The following is a 17,781-nucleotide window of genomic DNA, read 5'->3' as shown; positions in this document are numbered from 1 at the left end:
TTTTTGGGTTTAGCTATAAAAAATAAACAGGGAGTTGAGGGGGGGAACCCCCCATAAAAAAAAAAAATCGACATTATTTTTGGTCAACATTATTTTTTTCGACATTTTTGTTTTCGACATTTTCACTATAAACCATCTTGAACACCTGATATACACTGAGGACTACCTAGTCTCTTGAGTAAGCCTTAGAATCCAGTCTTTAATTGTCTGTGGTCTACTTGCCAGACCGTTTGACTCACATTTCATTGGCAGAACGGGGAACATTAAAGCTTTGACAGAATCAAACCGAAAGCACCCAACATTAAAATCTATTCAGCAGTGGCCTTCAACAACGATTTATTGGTTGCTGCCACAAAGATGATGCACCTACGAGTACTTAGGTCCAAATCGAGATCAAGGCTGCAAGCCCAAGGGCGCACTGTCCAACACAACAGGAGTTACTCCCTAGACAGGACATCTTTGCAGACATAAATCACTCCTTCACATCCTCTACATGGGTACCCGGCCTGGTGGACACCAGGTCGACGCTTGACCTCGGACCCATCTATGAAGGTAGATGCACTGGATTGCAGGAGAGCTTCTGTTGGGGTGTATAATAGGAAGGCACACCCATGACTTCCAGACCATGAATTACATACATAGGTGCGGCCTCCAAAATAGAAGCCACTATTGCAGCACAAGGAATAGTAAAGGCAATGGGGCCACCAACTAGCAAAAAGTCACCAGAACAGCCTGTGCCGCTACTCGACTTAAGTCAGAGCTCTCAGCACACCTGGGACTTAGCTTAGCATTTCAACATACTCGGTGCACACGCCAAGCTTTCAGAAAGAAAACTTAATTGCACCATACTATGCCAACCTATTTATGCCATGCTGGCACACATACTGAGCATGCCTGCAGATATGCATTACAACAAAATCCATCAGTGATAGGTTTTTTGCAATTCACTGCAGTGTTCTAGCTCAACCCTGCCATCCAGAAAAGTACTCGCAAACCATCTAGAAGGATAATTTTTCCATAGGGGCTCTGGAAGGTTGTATGACAGGTTAGAGTTGGGATAATGCCTCAGTCAGAAACAAGCATTGCCTGTTCTTTTTGGGTTCTTTTTTGCCTGACACATGGCCCCCTGCCTTTTTTATTTACATTTTCTTCAAATCTTATAATCGCAGCTTTCAAAAGCAGAAAAATGTATCTTTGCCCTCTTCTTCTCCCATTGCCTCAACTGCCCACTGCTGCACTGGTCTCAGGGAAACGTGGAGCCTTAGGAAGACTGGCAAGCCGAGGATTCCTTACAACTTGATTCGCCCACCGTCCCTTTCACTCACAAAACGCTTGCGGCCCCTGGCAGGGCAGGCATCCCTCAACTGCTTGGTTATGACCTCGTCCTCGAAGCAGAGGCCCACCATGTTCTCCAAATGATGTGCGTGAGCGGCACATCCAGGCTGATATCTGGTAACTCTTCATACACCCGCTGGAAGCCCCGGTTCATCTGGTCAAGGGTCACCAGGCCCGTCTCCCAAAGCCCCTTCAGCAGCTTCACAATCATTGCAACTGGAGTTTCGCCGCACCATCAGCACAGCCTCGTAGACCAGCTTATGGTGGAAGTGTGGGTCCTCTAGCTTCGGCAGACAGTGCTGAGCCTCCAAGACTTGCCCCGCGTTAAGATACTCCTTCAAGAGAAGATTCATCTCTTTGATGAAATGCTTCACGGGTCGCTGTCCACTGCCCACTCCCCAAACGTTGTTCAGTCACATTATTTCACTTTTGATGCTGAGGAGCATAGCAGCTCTGTTCAAATCGGCTTGTGCATGGTTGCAGTCTACTTGGCCCTTGTCGCGGTCCAGAAAGTCGAGGGGAAGAGCCTGATCTGCGATTGCCCTGGCTATGAACTGGCCCATCTGTGGTGCCTCTGGAGTGTCCAATAGGAGGTCAGGGAGGTCCTTAAAAATCTTATGGAAAGCTTGTGCAATGTCCTCTGGGTTCATGATCTTGCTCACAAGGTCAGAGAGAAGCTGAGAAGTGAGTTCTCGATGTCTGGCTTTGCCTTCCAGGGAGAGGGAGACAGCCGGTGAGGGGAATTCGTGCCTCTTCCTGCCAAGGTTCAGCTCCTTCAACAGGCCGATGAACTCACTGATGTCGCCATGTTCAAAGTATTTCTGCAACATGGGGTGTATGTTTTTCTCCAGGTCACTCTCATCCAACTCTGGGACGACTTTCTGGTACAGTGTCACCCTGGGCAACTTCATCATAGTTGGGCTCCTGGGCATCAGGCTACTGATAACCATACACGACTCCGGGAAGCCCCCCAGATGCCCTTACCTCCAGCACCACCTTTTTTGGGGATTCCTCTTCCCTTTCCCATACGCGACTTCCTGTCATGGTTTTTCCCTTTGGGACTGTGAGGGTCCGCCACAATGGGCTCCCCAGCCTCAGACAGAGAATCACGGGTGGAGTCTCGGGAGGAGGTCCTCCTCATGCGACGCATTGCCTTGGCCTTGATGCATGCCTCGTGCAGCTCCTTCTCCTGTGGGGTCCAGTTCTGGTTTATATCCGTCAATTATCTCCTCCTCCAAGTCCTCATCTCCAGACCCCATTCTGGTTGGTTATCTGGATCTGGGATGAGGTGTGGTTTGGAGGAGGAGAGGTCCTTTCTTATTCTCAGGAATATACTTGAAATATTCCAGCCGGTGGTGCCCTCAGCCTGCTCCCTGCAGCATGCACAACACACTCACAGGCAGTGAGTGATAGCAGCCTCCAGCAGCACATGCACAGGCTGCTCCAGTCTTCCAGAAATAGCCCAGACCTGCAGGAAGTGAGCTCACGGGAAAGGGCCCGGGAGCTACGGTGTCACTGCAGGAGGAGGACGGCCTTGTCAATCCCGGACCCAGGGTCTGTCTCTCTCTGCCGGGGTGGGAGAGGAGGAGCGGACCAGTCCAGCCTCTCAAGGCCAGCGCGAGAGTCTCTTCGACAACGATATTAAGGACAGATGAGACCCAGAGAAGTTCATGAAAAGGGATTTGAAACCAGATATGTCAAACGGGATAGTAACAGAAGTCAAGTTTACAAGTTTCTAAAGTGTCCTGTACGCGAATGTCCTGACAGGAGAATATACCAAGCAAAGTTCAGTTTGAAAGTGTGTAAAGTGAAACATGCTAGAAAGGCCTGGCAGGAAAGTGCACAAGGCAAAGCCAAGCGTGTGAGTCAAATTGCATTGAATGTGGAGGGGAACCTGACAGGGGAGTGTAGCGGGTGTCCTGTGCGACTGCAACCCGCATACCAGTTGTTTTGCATCCAAGTTGTTTTGTTGAACAAAGAATCCCAAGGAATACTCATGCCCTTAGGATTTCGAATAGTTTGAACAGACCTGAGAAGGGAGATATTTCCCTATGAGTGGAGTGCAACGCCAAGTGGAGGGAGTTATCCTCTTGGGCTATAAAGAACTTTGATTGTCTTATTGATCTGTAGTACTAGGTGAAGAGAAACCTGGAGAAGGGAGCCATTCCCTGGAACTATAAACACTATCCATTCGGAACGTCTGTGTTGGAGTTACATCTTTCTTTTGAACTTGAACATGTGTGCACTTTTAAGGCCTTCGAGTTACTTTTAGGATGTGAGGGCGAGGATAGGATTTCAGACGCAGGACAGTTTGGTTTGGACACGTTGACCCAGGACAAACCCTTAGTTCTTGTTGAGCTATGGAACTACCTCCTAGATCAGGGACAGTGAGGCATGTTCCAAGCCCTTAATTGTTTAAGAAAAGTCTTGAACCACAATCATGATCTGTGTATGTGTCTCCTTCCTTGCTCTTCACAGAAAGTTTTTGCCTTCATTTCCTTTCACATACGTTAATAACCTATCAAATACTAGCGAATCTACAAATTATAATTGAATTGAAATTGATTCCGGTTTTAAAGATCATTTATGTCTGATATTATGATAATACGATCCCTAATGGTTAGAAGCACATTTACATCCTTGTTCCTACATTTTTTATTTTGTTATATCTGATTTGCTGACAGTTCAAGATAACAAGAATACTTTTCCCAAACAAATGACTGTATAATTTGAAAGGGCTTTACTGCATGGAGACATTGATTGCATGCACACTAACCGGGCTCCAATGTTTAATCTTTCCTTTATCCTACTAATTGTAGATTCACAAGTTCAGGTTGACATAATGAAATCTGGTATTTAAGGACAGTTTCAGACAGATGAAGAAATCCAAATAGTATACCACAGAATAAACTGATAGAACATGTTAAATATGATATAGTATAATCTAATCAGGGGAGCATAGGTACAGCACAGCTTAGAGTTTTATTGGGATCCCAGAGACCCATTTGTATTTGTAGCAGTTTGCAGGTAGGAGCTGCCCAAATGTGGACATTCCATCATGTGATGAATGAGACTATGTCATCACTCCTTTCCCGGTGGTAGCCTCTCCCAATGTGGCCAGGGGACAGCAGCTTCTACCCGAGGCTGACCCTGGTGGTGGCTATATGAGGGAGGACCACATGGGGTGGGGAGGCGACCCTCAGGGTTGATGTCACGGCATCGTCAGATAGGAACACATATCCCCCTTTCCCTTTTAGGGATATTTCCTCCATATCTGAAGCCTTAATGGCTTACTGTGCTAGTTCCCTTCCACTACCCACAACACCTACTAAATATCATGTGAGTAGAACACCATCCCTGTCCTTACTAGATGTATGGAAACACCGAGACGAGGAGGCAGAGTGGACCAATGAAGATCCATGAATACAAAAAGCATGTGCTCTAGTCGTTATGAACATTTTATAGGCGCCGGGACATTTACAAACCCCACCCAGCAGAGAGGAGATGCTGCCTGGAGGAGTCCCGTCAACCTTGGAACACCGAGAGGGAAGGAAAGCGAGAGGGAGATCCGAGGAGGAAGACCTCCTGGACAAACTGCCAGGAGCAATCTTTTTGGCAACCTCCAGCTTGTCTGTGGCTGGGCAACGATATCTCAACCGAGAACGAAGAACCCAGACACAGGTGGAGAGCCGAGTGAGAAGCAGGTGGCAGAGACAGATGGGCTAGACAACCCAGAGGTGGGTGGAGAGCTAAGCGACAAGCAAGCGTTGGAGAAGCCGCCGTCTGCAGAAAGCACCCAAAATCCACCGACCGAACAGGAGGAACCACCTCTCCCTGAGAGAAACAGGTACACGGGTGGAGAGATGGGTGCTGAAGGTCCGGGATGTCATGGGAGGCCCTAAGCAAATGAGAGTAAGGGCTCGAGGGACCCCAGGGGAGAAAACCAAACTAAATAAAGCACACCTAAGCATGGCAAAGAGGGGAGCCAAGTCGTTTTAATGGAAATAGTCGAAGTATTTTTGTGAAAGTTTGATGAAGTCCTGACAGGAGAGCGTACCAGTGAATTAAGTGCATAAAGTGAACTATACAAGAAAAGCCCTGGCAAGAGAGTACACCAGACCAAACCAAGATTTTGGAGAAGAACCTGGCAGGGGTGCACGCCAGGTATACCATAAAGCTGGGGCTTGCATCCTAGTTGCGTTATATTTAAATTGTTTTTTGACCAAATAACCCCAAGAAAGATTCATGCCCTTAGGAGTTTGGAAGTTTTTGAACAGACCTGGGGAAGGGAGAGCCTTTTCCCAAAAGAGAAGCCATTCCCTGGAACTGTGAGCATGAACGATCCATTAGGAGTTTTTTAGTTATAATTACATCTGCTATAATTACATCTTTCAACATGTGTGCACCTTTCAAGGCCAAGGATATTACCCTTAACACTTTAGAGTTACTTTAGAATGTGAGGGCTAAACCCTTACTTTTGGGTGAGATAGGGAAAATACCTCCTAGAGTAGGGACAGTAACGCATTTTCCAAACCCCTCTTTTGCGTTAATAAACGTTTATTACCAGAACATCCTCTGTGTCCGTGTCTCATTCCTGGATCTTCACAATCAGCAGCACATTCTTGATGATCTGTTATCCGAAATGTCATCAACCCATATCTTCATCAGACCTGAAATGTTATGCTACAAATGACTGCATTCAATTGGTACCTTATAAACCGCCAATTAACAAATAAGCCCTCAGATACCACACAACCAGTCGTCACAATATCCTGATCAAGCACAGAATGCACAACCTGCCTATGCTGACCATTTTGAACATCAATTACATATCTAGGCTGTTTATGTAAACCTAATAAAGCTGCTTTAGCAAAGCATCTACAATAAAGGTTAACTCAGCAAAGTATTAGGTGGCATCATTCAGAGAAACTCTTCCTGGCACTTTTTTCCCACGCTACCCCAGATTCCTTTCCAGAACCCCATAAGATAAGTTCGGACCAAACAAACCATGCAAAGCTCCACAACGCTAAATATCGTCCACACTGCACATCACCCACTAATTGTGCTCATACCAAGAATTACTATTCACCTTAGAAATATGCCTACATTCAACACTTTACATGCTTATATTCTCACTACATTTTTAAGGACATTCTTTTTCTGTAACGGTACACAGTTTAAACACTTTTATGTTTAATAGTTTTATTCCTATAATGATACGTTTTATTATTGGGTTTGGAGGTATTCACTTTATGTCACAGCATCACTGAAAATATAGGACTACATCACCAACCATTTCCAAAACCAGGTGAAAAACATCCAGTAAACCATAGACTAAACACTGATAGAAAAGAAATGGTACTCTTGTCAACGAAATCCTAAAACACAACTGCATCGCTCAATCAATTAAAAAAATTGGAATTTACTTAACCGGTGAAGGTGCGCAACAAAACAAGCACTGCAGCAGACCTGTGCCCGCCCAGACACATGCAAAGAGAGCTGTAGCAAAGGAACTCCAGCTCTTTACTGAGATTAACTTTTCACAGGAATTGTACCAAGACTTTTTAAGCCAACCTATGTTAGCCACTTCTCAAACACAGCACTGGAAAACTGGACCATCACACTGACTACTGACCTATCTCCAACATATCATACCCTGATAAACCCCAATAACATTCTAGATCATACACTAGTTAGATTCTAACACAAACTGCAATTCGATTAATTTGGGATAAACTTCAAATCAGTATGCATGCTACTATCACCTCTACCTCCTACTCCTAGATATCACATTTATGCATTTGACACTGTCATCTACACTTGACTAATAAGGAGACATGAAGAAGTAGGAGTACACATCCTTTACAAAATGACTACCAGCAAGGACACAAAACCACCCGCAACAGCTGTCTTGTTCAAGTGAGCATATGGATGACAATGAACAATCTGAAACTCAGCGAAGACAAGACAGAAATCAAGATTGTGTGACCCAGTGTCGCATCACAATCAACAATGCCCTTCCCTACAGCAATGGGTGCCTGCTCAGAAGCTTCAAAAGTAATTGGATACCTCAGGATTCTTATAAACATTGCATTTAGTGTGAACCCACAAATCAATGCTTTAGAAACAATGCTTGTGCCATCTACACGTAGTCAAACTTAAAATGTCCTTCCTCTCCTTCCTGCACAGAACATTCACCAGCATATAGCTTGTTTTGCCAAGAATTTAATATACCATTAGCATAAAACTATTTATGCCAGATTGTGTTACTAAGAAACTTCAACCCATCCAGAGCACAGTTGCAAGACTACTTCCCAGACTTAACAGGAGAGCACATGCCACCAGCCCTAAGTGCATAATGCTGGCCAAGAAGATCCATTTTAAAGCACCGTGCATTTCCGGATCTGTGGACCCTATTTTAACCAAGGAAAGTTCATCAGTTACCAACCAAGTCCCAGGACGATGTACTGCTAGAAACCATGTGCTACACTTGAACTCCCTACCAAAGGGAATTTGTCAAATCAAGGATCACTGTAGTTTCAGGAAAGGCCTGGCTTTGTGAGGAAATCTGTGCAAAGAAAAGGGTTTCACAATGTATCCGGCCATATATATAAGGTCATGGGGATATTGTTCATACAAAGTTTCTGGGAAGCCCGCTATTATTCAATTAGCCAGTGTATTCAATCAGTTAAATGAATACCCTGTACAGTAGAAACGATCAATGGCGGGCTTCCCAAAAACGCTGTATGAACAATATCCCATGACCTCATATGTTGCTGGATACATTGTGAAGTAGCAATGATTACTGCCTTTTAATTAATTACTTTATGATATAAACAAGTCAGAAAAAGAAATATTTTGATGAACAGAAATTATTGGGCGCTTACACGAAGGCCTACCAAATCTCTCATACTTAAACCTAGCAGATATTTTCTTGGATATCGTTTGATAGGCATGTCGTCGGAACTCACTTTTACAAACATTTTTCTGGGTAAAATACTCTATCGGCTGGATATAAAATGAAATTTTGATGGTCTTTTGTTAATTTATGTAAATTAAACAGATTTTTTTTTGTTGCACAGAAATGTTGAACATCAGTGATTTATATATCCTAGTGTCAGATATTCTGAGATGGCAATAGAATATTTGTGTGAAAGTATCGGAGAATAAAAAGCCACAATCTGTCACACACCATTTGTCATATTGAGATGAGACTAGCATGATTTGAGTCACCTGAGCGAAATCAATGTGGAAAACTCAGTAGTAACTTCATTACATGTGAGGAACATAGTGTTTTAGAAAATCACATGCCATCACATCAAATGGGAGGGAAATTGAGTTCAGAACTTAGTCTCATTAGAATGCCTTGATTGTTCTGCCAAATGAGTCCAGTGGGGATGGTTCAGTTTGATATCACATTTGGAACACTGCCCACTTACATAGACTGTGCCATTAAAATAGAGAAATGATAAACACCTCTAAAGAGAGTATTTAACCTTTAAAAGTGAACCCCCGATTTCAGGGGACTGATAGATTGACTGGCTGGAGGGGAGAGTGAGTAGAAAGTGCAAGTAGGAAGAACAATTGATAATAGAAAGGAGAATAGAAAAGCCTGCTTTCCTTGGGGTTCCTTTTGGATTGCTGGCAGACATCTATGTGAGAGGCTTATATGCCTTCCTTAGTGGAAAAGGAAGCAGACTGGCCCAATACAGAAGAATCAAAACCAAGCTATGGAGGGAAGCGGACCCATCTTGCAGACTGATGCTCTCCTCTTTCTAAAATGGGAGAATTGGACTAATCCATGAGTGGGTGCACACCTGTCTGTGAGATAGCCAAAGAAAATTCCTATGCAAGTATAATGCCACGGGGAAATATTATTCTGTGGGGAGGTATTCTGAAGTGGAATAGATTAAATCCATGCCCCTCTTATTTGTGAAAGTACTGAAGGGGGGGTATATTTACAGTGCATCCTGTGAAATTAGTAAATATTTCAGACGTGTAAGTGCTACTAGAAACTTGGAATTTGATTTAAAAAAAAATAGACCCACATGTTGTGTATGTTGAGAGGTCCCGGATTCCCTTTCCATGTAATGGCTAACTACAGACTGGGAGCCAAATAACTCCCTTTGCACATGCCTAAGAAAATAATGTAATTTTAGTCATTCGCTGGTTATATAACCAAGCAGAGTCTTGTTAGTGTCTCTGAACCACTTAGAAAAAAGGGAAAAGGGTTTTTAACTGCCCTCCCTCCCATTTTTCCTGTTTTAAATTGCCCATTGAAAAATGACAAATGTACACTTTTCTACACATTAATGCAATAGAAACACCATTGAAATTAGTGTATTAAGCATACATGTTAAATAGACATTTTTATTTTTTCACGCAGTTTACATGCAGCAATGTTAAGTAATATATAAATTTTAAAATCTGTTTATTAGATCCATTTTTCATTTAACAACATGCGTAGCAAAGCTGGAGGAGTGTCATAGCCTTGGTGTAAAGCGCTCTATAAATAAATCATTCATCAATATCAACATCATGAAACCAAGCATGTCACATTGTCAAGTATCTCACCAACAACTGTGTCTATATAGAACAAACAAAAATAAACAAAACAAAATACAATTGTTAACTCCAAAAAGAGTAAACAAGGCTTGGGCAATACATGTATTCCATGGGCAAGCCAGCAGCTAGGTGGTACATAAATACTAAAACAAGCGGATAACATGGGAACAGTGTACGTTTGGTCCAGGAGAGAGTCACTAAGCCATGAACCGGCACATCTACATATTTAGCACATTTCATCAAACAAAGATGGACTGTAGCCCTCACGGTGGCATATCATCTGATGGATGAAATATTGCAAGAGCAAGGGCCTTACAGGACTCAAAATTATCAGTTGACTCACAAGTGCCTCTGCCCAAGGACTGAAGCCAGGAGGTTGTTTCCGCTAAGGGCCAACTTTCAAAATCTTTGCATCAAATTTTGTACTGAGGTCCTTGCTTGAGTTTCCAAGACATAGCTATAGGCCGCTTAGCCAGAGCACACTCGAGATCCATAAATGTAGATATATGTCAGTATTTTATTCGGTCTGGGGTATGTTCCCAGCAGGCACTCTAACAGGTTCCAATCATTTCTCAGTATCCCAGCTGCTATGCATGTTTGTTTTGTTTGGGAGCAAAAATCTCCCACCCTAGGGCACCTCCAGAACATGTGCATTAAATCGGCTCCCTCCCCTTGACACCAGGGGTAAGTCAACGTTGCCTTTGCTTCAAAATTATCCACTCTATTTATGGTCATGTACGTGCGGTGAAGCACATTGTGTTGAACTAATCGGAAATGTGCATTCTGGGACACATTCTTTTGTTTTTTTAACCAACTTTATTTTCATTTTACTTAAGACAATAATTGTTAGTTACAGCATGTATTACGACATTATAACCCATATGAACACTTTATTCAACGTACTTGAACTTTGTCATTGAGACTAGTATTGTCTTCAAACTTTCCCCCAACTTCCCCCACCCTCGCCCACCCTTCCCACCCCCTTCCTTTAGTATTATCCAAATCCATTTAAGTCAAGGTATAAGCAACGTGGTCTCATGAGCGCACCCCACCTCCCAATCTTCTGCTGTCTTTATCTAATATGGATGTTTCTTAGACTCCTGGGTTTTCTGGGACACATTCTTAACAAAAAGCAATGCATACTCCCACTGCATCAGCAATAACCTGACCTACATCAACCTCCCATTGTCCCTGCACGTTCCGGTTGCCGGTCATTCCTAGTAGACATCCATATAACCTGGACACAGGGCGATAGCTGTCCTCCAGGTCATACATTAGAGTAAGGAGCACCAAGGCTTTCTGTTCGGCAGGCCACCCATCCATTTAGTCTTAGCTACTTCTGTTACTCTTAAATGTCTGAAGAATTGGCCTTTAGGAAGACCGTCCCTTTGCATCAAGCTCTCAAAGTCCCCGAACACCCCTTTCTCATATGATTCCCCACGTGCATAGACAAAAGTCTTCCCATCTCCGAACAGCCCTCAATTTGTCCATACTCACACAAACATCAGCTACAACCGGGACATTTGGAGAATAAAGGGGGTGCTGTAGATGTAGTAGCTTCAGTGTTCTAGTCCAGACCTGTCTACCCAGCACGACCAACAAGGACTGGAACCAATACAACCCTCCGGTATCCACAGTGCCTCTTTAAGCCATGCAGGACACACCATTGACTGGAGCAGTCTACCTTCCAGAGTGGGGTCGTCAGACAACCATGCCGTCAAATGGCCTAGCTGAGCAGCTAAGTAGTCGAGCTCCAATCTCAGTAGTGGCACACCCCCATCCCTGTAACGCAAGCACAGAGTGTCTAGTGCTATCCGACGTCTGTCTCGCCTCCATCCATAGGAAGTCTCGGAGTATGATGTCTAGAGCTAAAAAAAAATGCAGCCTCTATGTAGTAGTATACATTTGTAAAAGCATAGAGTAGTTTAGGGAGGACGATCATTTTGACAATGGAGACCCGCCCCATAAGGGAGAGCGGTAATATAGTCCAGAATTTCATGGATGTTATTAATCCCATCCATCCTCCTAAGTGTGTTTCCTGCATGCATGTCTTTGGGGTTATGCGCTATACATATGCCCAGATATTTATTTGAAGGTGTGTGGCTCCCATTTTAGCCCAAAATCAAGCAGGTCCGCAACATCATATTCACAAATTCCTGCCAAGGGAAAAATACACGATTTGTGTCTGCTGAAGGAGATCCCAGAGAGTTTCTCAAAATCATCCAGCACGTCAAGGACAATGGGTAGGATATGCTCCGGCTCAGACAGATGCAAGAGCTTGTCATCCGCATAATGGGACACCAAGTGTCTAACCAATCCCACCACTATACCGGCCTCCAGGTACTCCTGCCAGAATGTACAACATTGGTGAGATTGGACACCCCTGGTGAGTCCCCCTTTGTGTGTCCCAAAGCTCAGACACCTGTCTGCCAGATTTCAGTCTGCCAGACTTCAGTTTAGCCACTGGTTGTGTATATAATAGCTCAATCCACCGAATGAAGCCCACTCCAAACCTGAACCCCTGCAATGCTGCATACACCCACCCCCAGAAAACAGAGTTCAAGGCTTTAATAGCGTTGAGGGAAGTGTGAGAAACCAGAAGGTTTCTCACCCACTAGTTCCTGGGGATCTGTCATCCATGTGTCCAGGAAAAGGCCATTGTTTTTGGATCCAGTTCCTGCGGGTTGACCAGTGCAGGAGGATCACCTGGGTGAGGGGACTTTGGGGAGTGGGACACCGGATGGTGAGACGTAGTATCCCCTTCCTTGCAACACCTTTACCCCATCCTACCAGGTAGGCTATTTAGGAACTCTACCCCCCTTTACAACACACACTTTCTCACAGATGGCCTGCTATGAGATAAAACAGACTAACACCTGAGTAGTTTACCTGACGTGGCCCAATACAATGGTCAAGCGAGGTCAGGCAATTACTGACCATCACACACACCGGACTTCCATTACACTTCCCCACACAGATAAAAGGCAGAGCATGAGAGCACACTCTGAGCGAGGCAAAGCACACGAGGAAACAGCAGTTTCAAGGCGGCAGCTGAAGGAGGGAGGAAAGACGGCAAAACAGAAGGGGATCACAAGGAGGGAAATTTGCTTTACCTTTTCTACAAGGAACTGTTATTTTCCCCCAAAACACGAGACTAGAAAGCGTAAGACCAGGAAAGCAGACTGAAGAATCATGCATTGTGTGTCTGAGAAACCCGGGCCATCGCGTCAATATATCAATGTGGGGAGAAGTCCACACAGCCGGTGAGTTGGGGAGACCGATACAAGACCTGTCTGTGTTGAAGCCAAGTTTGCAAGCAGCAACGTTGTGTGACGAGCGCTGGAACGAACATTGTTAAAACGCGTGTGATAAGGGAAGCAAATGAAGTTGAACTGCAGTGATTGAACTTTAAAGCAAGTTATTATACATTCGACAGAGTGGTCCGGCACTGTGTGGGTTCTCAATCTAAGGTCTCTGTAAGGGATTCAGCTGAGAAATGATAACAGTAGATAGATCTGGTCCGACACGGGCTGAGGGATAGCAATCGAAAGAGAACGAATAAATGTTAATTGAAGTGGTCCTGCGACAGGTCAAGCAAAATCCTGCGCACAGTTGAAAGTCTTCGATTTTGATGACATAGAGAAAGTTTGGAAAAGTACATTAATTTGGTCCGAGCCCGCCAAAGGGAGACCAATTGAAGGTTTTGTGTTACAGTGGGTCTGAACCCAGCGGATGGGGAGCCGGGGTGAACAATAAATAACCCAAGAAGCTTGTATAAGTGAAAATCCTGAGAAGAAAGGAACTTTTATGTTTTGTCGTGTTGCATCAGGCCCTCTGAAATAAGAGACTTTGAATGGCAAAGAGACTTTGGCACAGAGGGCCCTGAGGTTAAAGTTTTAAACTGCATCCTCGTGCTAGAGAAGCCAGGGAGTGTGCTAAGCTCGAGTGTGCCGCCTTGTCCCATGCCGAAACCATATGGGAGGGAAGCCAACGGCTTGAATATCCTGAAATATCATTTCTTCAACACTTTTCATTTGCATAACATTGTTTCCCACACTATTTGTATTTAGAGGTAAGGATTGGCAAAAGGTTTATTAGTATAGGCCCCTTTATTTTGACAAGACACCACTAGGATTGCGTTATTATTTGATGGTTGTAACTTGCTCCCATCTTTAGATTTAGGATTAGACGGGTGTTTTTCAAACCCAATTGAAGTTCAATAAACACCTTTGAACTGTGATCACTGTGTCTGTCTTATTGTTTGATACCATGCCTTCCTTACAGAAGCCACAACATGCAGAGAACCTCTCTAATTGGCATGGTCTATAATATGTTGTAACTGGCAAAGATTCAAAGAAGTACTGTGACCAGGCACAATGCCTGTTTTATCTGTGTGGATCAAAGTATTAATAACTTTACGCATGCGTCCAGCTTGCAGTGTAGTAAGCAGTTTAATATTGCAATTCAACATGGCTAAGGGACGGTAGGATTTGCATTGCTCAGGCGACTTTCCTGCTTTAGGAATGGGGATCACCAGCGTTTACCTAATGCTGGTAGGGAGTAGACCTTTCTCGTAGACCTCTTCAAAGACCTTCAGCAGTACCGGGGCAAGTGTGGGGCAGTATTCCTTATAAAACTCAGCCGGGAGTCCATCATTACCCAGTGTCTTGCCAGAGGTTAGGAAGGCGATGGCCTTACCCGACTTCTCTGCGGTGAAGGGCCACTCCCGAAACCGGACCTGGTCTGCAGTGATTCTCGGGAGCTGGATCAGGGAGAACGCAGACCGTATCTCCTCTGGGTTGATCGGTGTGTCATGTTTATGCAGATGAGTTAAAAAGCCATAAAGTTATCACTTATCTTCCCCTGGGATAGCCATGGGGCACCGCACTCATCGTATATCAGCGTAATTGAACTTCTAGGTAGGCTCTCTTTTGCATAGCTACGCTAACATCTTCCCCGATTTATCACCTTCAGCGGGTTTCCGTGCCACCAGTGCTGTGTAATCAAATTTACATACCCTTTCCCATGCTTGAGTGCATTGTAGCTGTACCTCAATAAGTTCTGTTTCTAAATTCAGAGCCCTGTAGGAAGTTGATTCCAATATACAGATCCTGTCCTCCATAAATTCCAGTTCATGTTACAGCTTTTTTTCCGGATGCCCCCAGCACCGGTTATTATTTCCCCCCTGATTACCACTTTTAATGTCTCCAAAATAGTTCCCCCAACTGAATACACTCCCAACATTGAGTCAGAGGAAGTGTCCCAAAGTTTCCTGCGGCCTCTCCCTAAAGAAGTCCTCTTGCAGTGCGCCTACTGGCAAATGCCTTGTTGGTATAGGAGGTCTGTGTCCCGTACTTTCCCATGTAACTATTAAGGAGGAGTGCTCGGACACAGAGCGCCCCAGGTATTCCGCTCCAGTAAATTCTGTTAGGTGTTCAGTATCAGCCAAAAAATAATCTATTCTAGTATGCACCCTGTGAGGGGCCGAGTAAAAGGAGTATCCCTTAGTGTTCGGGTCAATTTTCTCCAAATATCCACCAAAGCTAGCTCCGACAGAGCAGCATTTCGGGCCCCAGTTGCGGGAGGATAGATCTGTCCAATAAAGGGTCACAGGCGCAATTAAAATCCCCCCCAGCACAAGAACAAGGGGTCCCGTCGTAGAGCTAACAGACCACATAGCGAGCGCACATGGGCCAGAATTGAGTGGTTAGGGTAATAGGAATTTACAATACACGCTCCTGATGGACTATATAGCCATGCAGTATCGCTTATCTCCCTTCCGTGTCCGCCTTCGCCTCCAATAGCTGGATTGGAATCCTCTACTTGATCCACACTGGTACTCCCCTAGCGAATTTAGAGTATGCAGAACCATAACTAACCCCTCCCCATCGGGCGAAAACCATGTCTTGGTCTGCTGGCATCAGGTGGGTCTCTTGCAATAATGCAATCTGTATCTTTTCTTTTGTAAATGGAAGCGCACTCGGTTCATGCGAACATTTGATCGTAGGCCCCTTGCATTCCAGGTCAGAATTTTAATCAATGCCATGAGTAAGGAGCATCGACCACCCCATTGGTGCCCTCCCATTGGTACGACATTGTCTCCACCCTGCTGTCATCTCCCAGCTCGCACCGCGCCCCATCCTCCCACACACTCCCATAAACATCTGCAGCGTACTATGCAGTCGTGCATTGCACCCATTCGCCAGAACATGCCGTACATTCCAAAAATGATTTGCACCTAGCCACATGAAACGGGTATGACCACACCATAACAAACGGCCTGCTAACCAGGGCCCATGAAGAAGCTCAACAGCTGCATGCCATTCGGGCTCCCCTGCACTTCCAAGGCTATATGAAGCCATTGGGCGCTGGGACAAGGCACCAACAACAGGCAAATGCAAATGGTCAAAATGTTCCGGGGGATGCAGAGTTTCACCCAGCAGGTAGTGGCGCCCAGCTCCCACACTGATGTTTTCTATGAGTTATGGGTATCGAAGCAACCATATCATGAGTAATGTTCTTGTTCTCGTGAGGCAGAAGTATCCCAGCCTCTTAATGGTGTATTAGTTCTTATCTGCCATTATGTCATTGCAATGTAGATTTGTCTGTCCCAAGACAGCAGTTTATTTCATGTCGTAGTCCATCATCATTATTCCTTCTTTTAGTTAGGGCTGTCCCTCCTGTGGCGTTTGAGAGACCGGTTTCTTGGCTCCCTGAGCCATAACCTCTCCATCGGCTACCATTAATTTATGGTCCATCCAGATAGTCACCGCCTCAGTGCTATCAAAGAAATGCATCTTCCCATTATGTAATACTTTAATCCTGGCCGGGTATATGAGCATGTATCGAAGACCCACTTAACGTTGCCTCGCCTTAGTAGGGACAAGTGTTCTGTCTCTTTTGCACCAGGGGTGTATAATCAGGGTATATAGCAATCTCGGAGTTGCCTCTTTGTAATTTCCCACCCTGCCTAGAGAACTGCAACACCACTTCCCTGTCTCTGAAATTCAGAATCTTAGCAGTGACTGGTCGAAGATGCGAACCAGGGGCCGTGGGGGCCTTTTCTGGAGAGAATGATTAGCTCTTTCAATCACAAAACCCTGCGACACCCTACACCGGCCTACTTCCTGGAATATCAAATTCTTAAGATTAGTTTTCTAAAGTGCTGTTTGAATCACTGGCATATCCATTTAGAAAATGGTGAGGAATGTATTTTTAATAGATGACAAATGCAGAGATGTAGATAGGCAGGGAAGTACTGCTTTAATTTCGTTTTCTATCAAATTAAAGCGTTGTCCTGAATCCTCATTCACTTTTCAAGGCCTGTTCTATGTGCTCAGGTGAACCAAATGTACATGTGTGTCTTTTCACTAAAGTATATATTCAAGTTAAATGCAGTTTAGACAATTTAATTGACCTGTGTATTGATAATTCCTTATTATGGTAATTGACATCAGGCTTTCACAGTAAAAAGTAAAGATGCATAATTGTTTATATTTTCAGTTGATTTGATCATTTAATTTTTTTTTAAAATAGACTCTGTGTGCAACATTCCATGTTTATTGTCCCGAAAGGGGATGAAGACTGAAAGGAATCAATTTTGTTAAACTGGCGTGTCCCAGGTTCATTAAAAAAAATCAATAAATAAAAATGATGCGCGTTTGATTTGGGGTGGGTGGAAAATTCCCCAGAACCAGATGCCACCATATTAAAACATCCTACAAATTGGAGGTCCCACAGATATGTCATTTCTGGGTTTGCTAGTGTGCAAAGTTCACCAATTTGTGTGAAATATTTGTGTTGTAATTTCATTAAATAGTGTTGCTACCAAAGCGCCATAAGGAGATGATAAGGTCTTCAGAGAGATATAGAATTAGAACA

At 44.3% G+C, this 17,781-nt stretch overlaps 1 protein-coding gene and 1 pseudogene across 6 annotated transcripts in view; one reads left to right on the top strand and one right to left on the bottom strand.

Moving 5' to 3' along the window:
• The window catches only part of KIF16B (kinesin family member 16B), a 3,050,718-nt gene that overhangs the window by 414,981 nt on the left and 2,617,956 nt on the right, over window positions 1-17,781 (top strand). The window lies entirely within an intron of this gene.
• Window positions 1,285-2,690, bottom strand: LOC138467113 (programmed cell death protein 4 pseudogene; annotated as a pseudogene).

This window comes from Ambystoma mexicanum, chromosome 4q, assembly GCF_040938575.1.
Source record: "Ambystoma mexicanum isolate Mex_15411 chromosome 4q, UKY_AmexF1_1, whole genome shotgun sequence".
Classification (NCBI taxonomy): Eukaryota; Metazoa; Chordata; class Amphibia; order Caudata; family Ambystomatidae; genus Ambystoma; species Ambystoma mexicanum.
The sequence above is the reverse complement of the archived record's forward strand: the minus strand, read 5'-3'. Positions and strand labels throughout refer to the sequence as shown.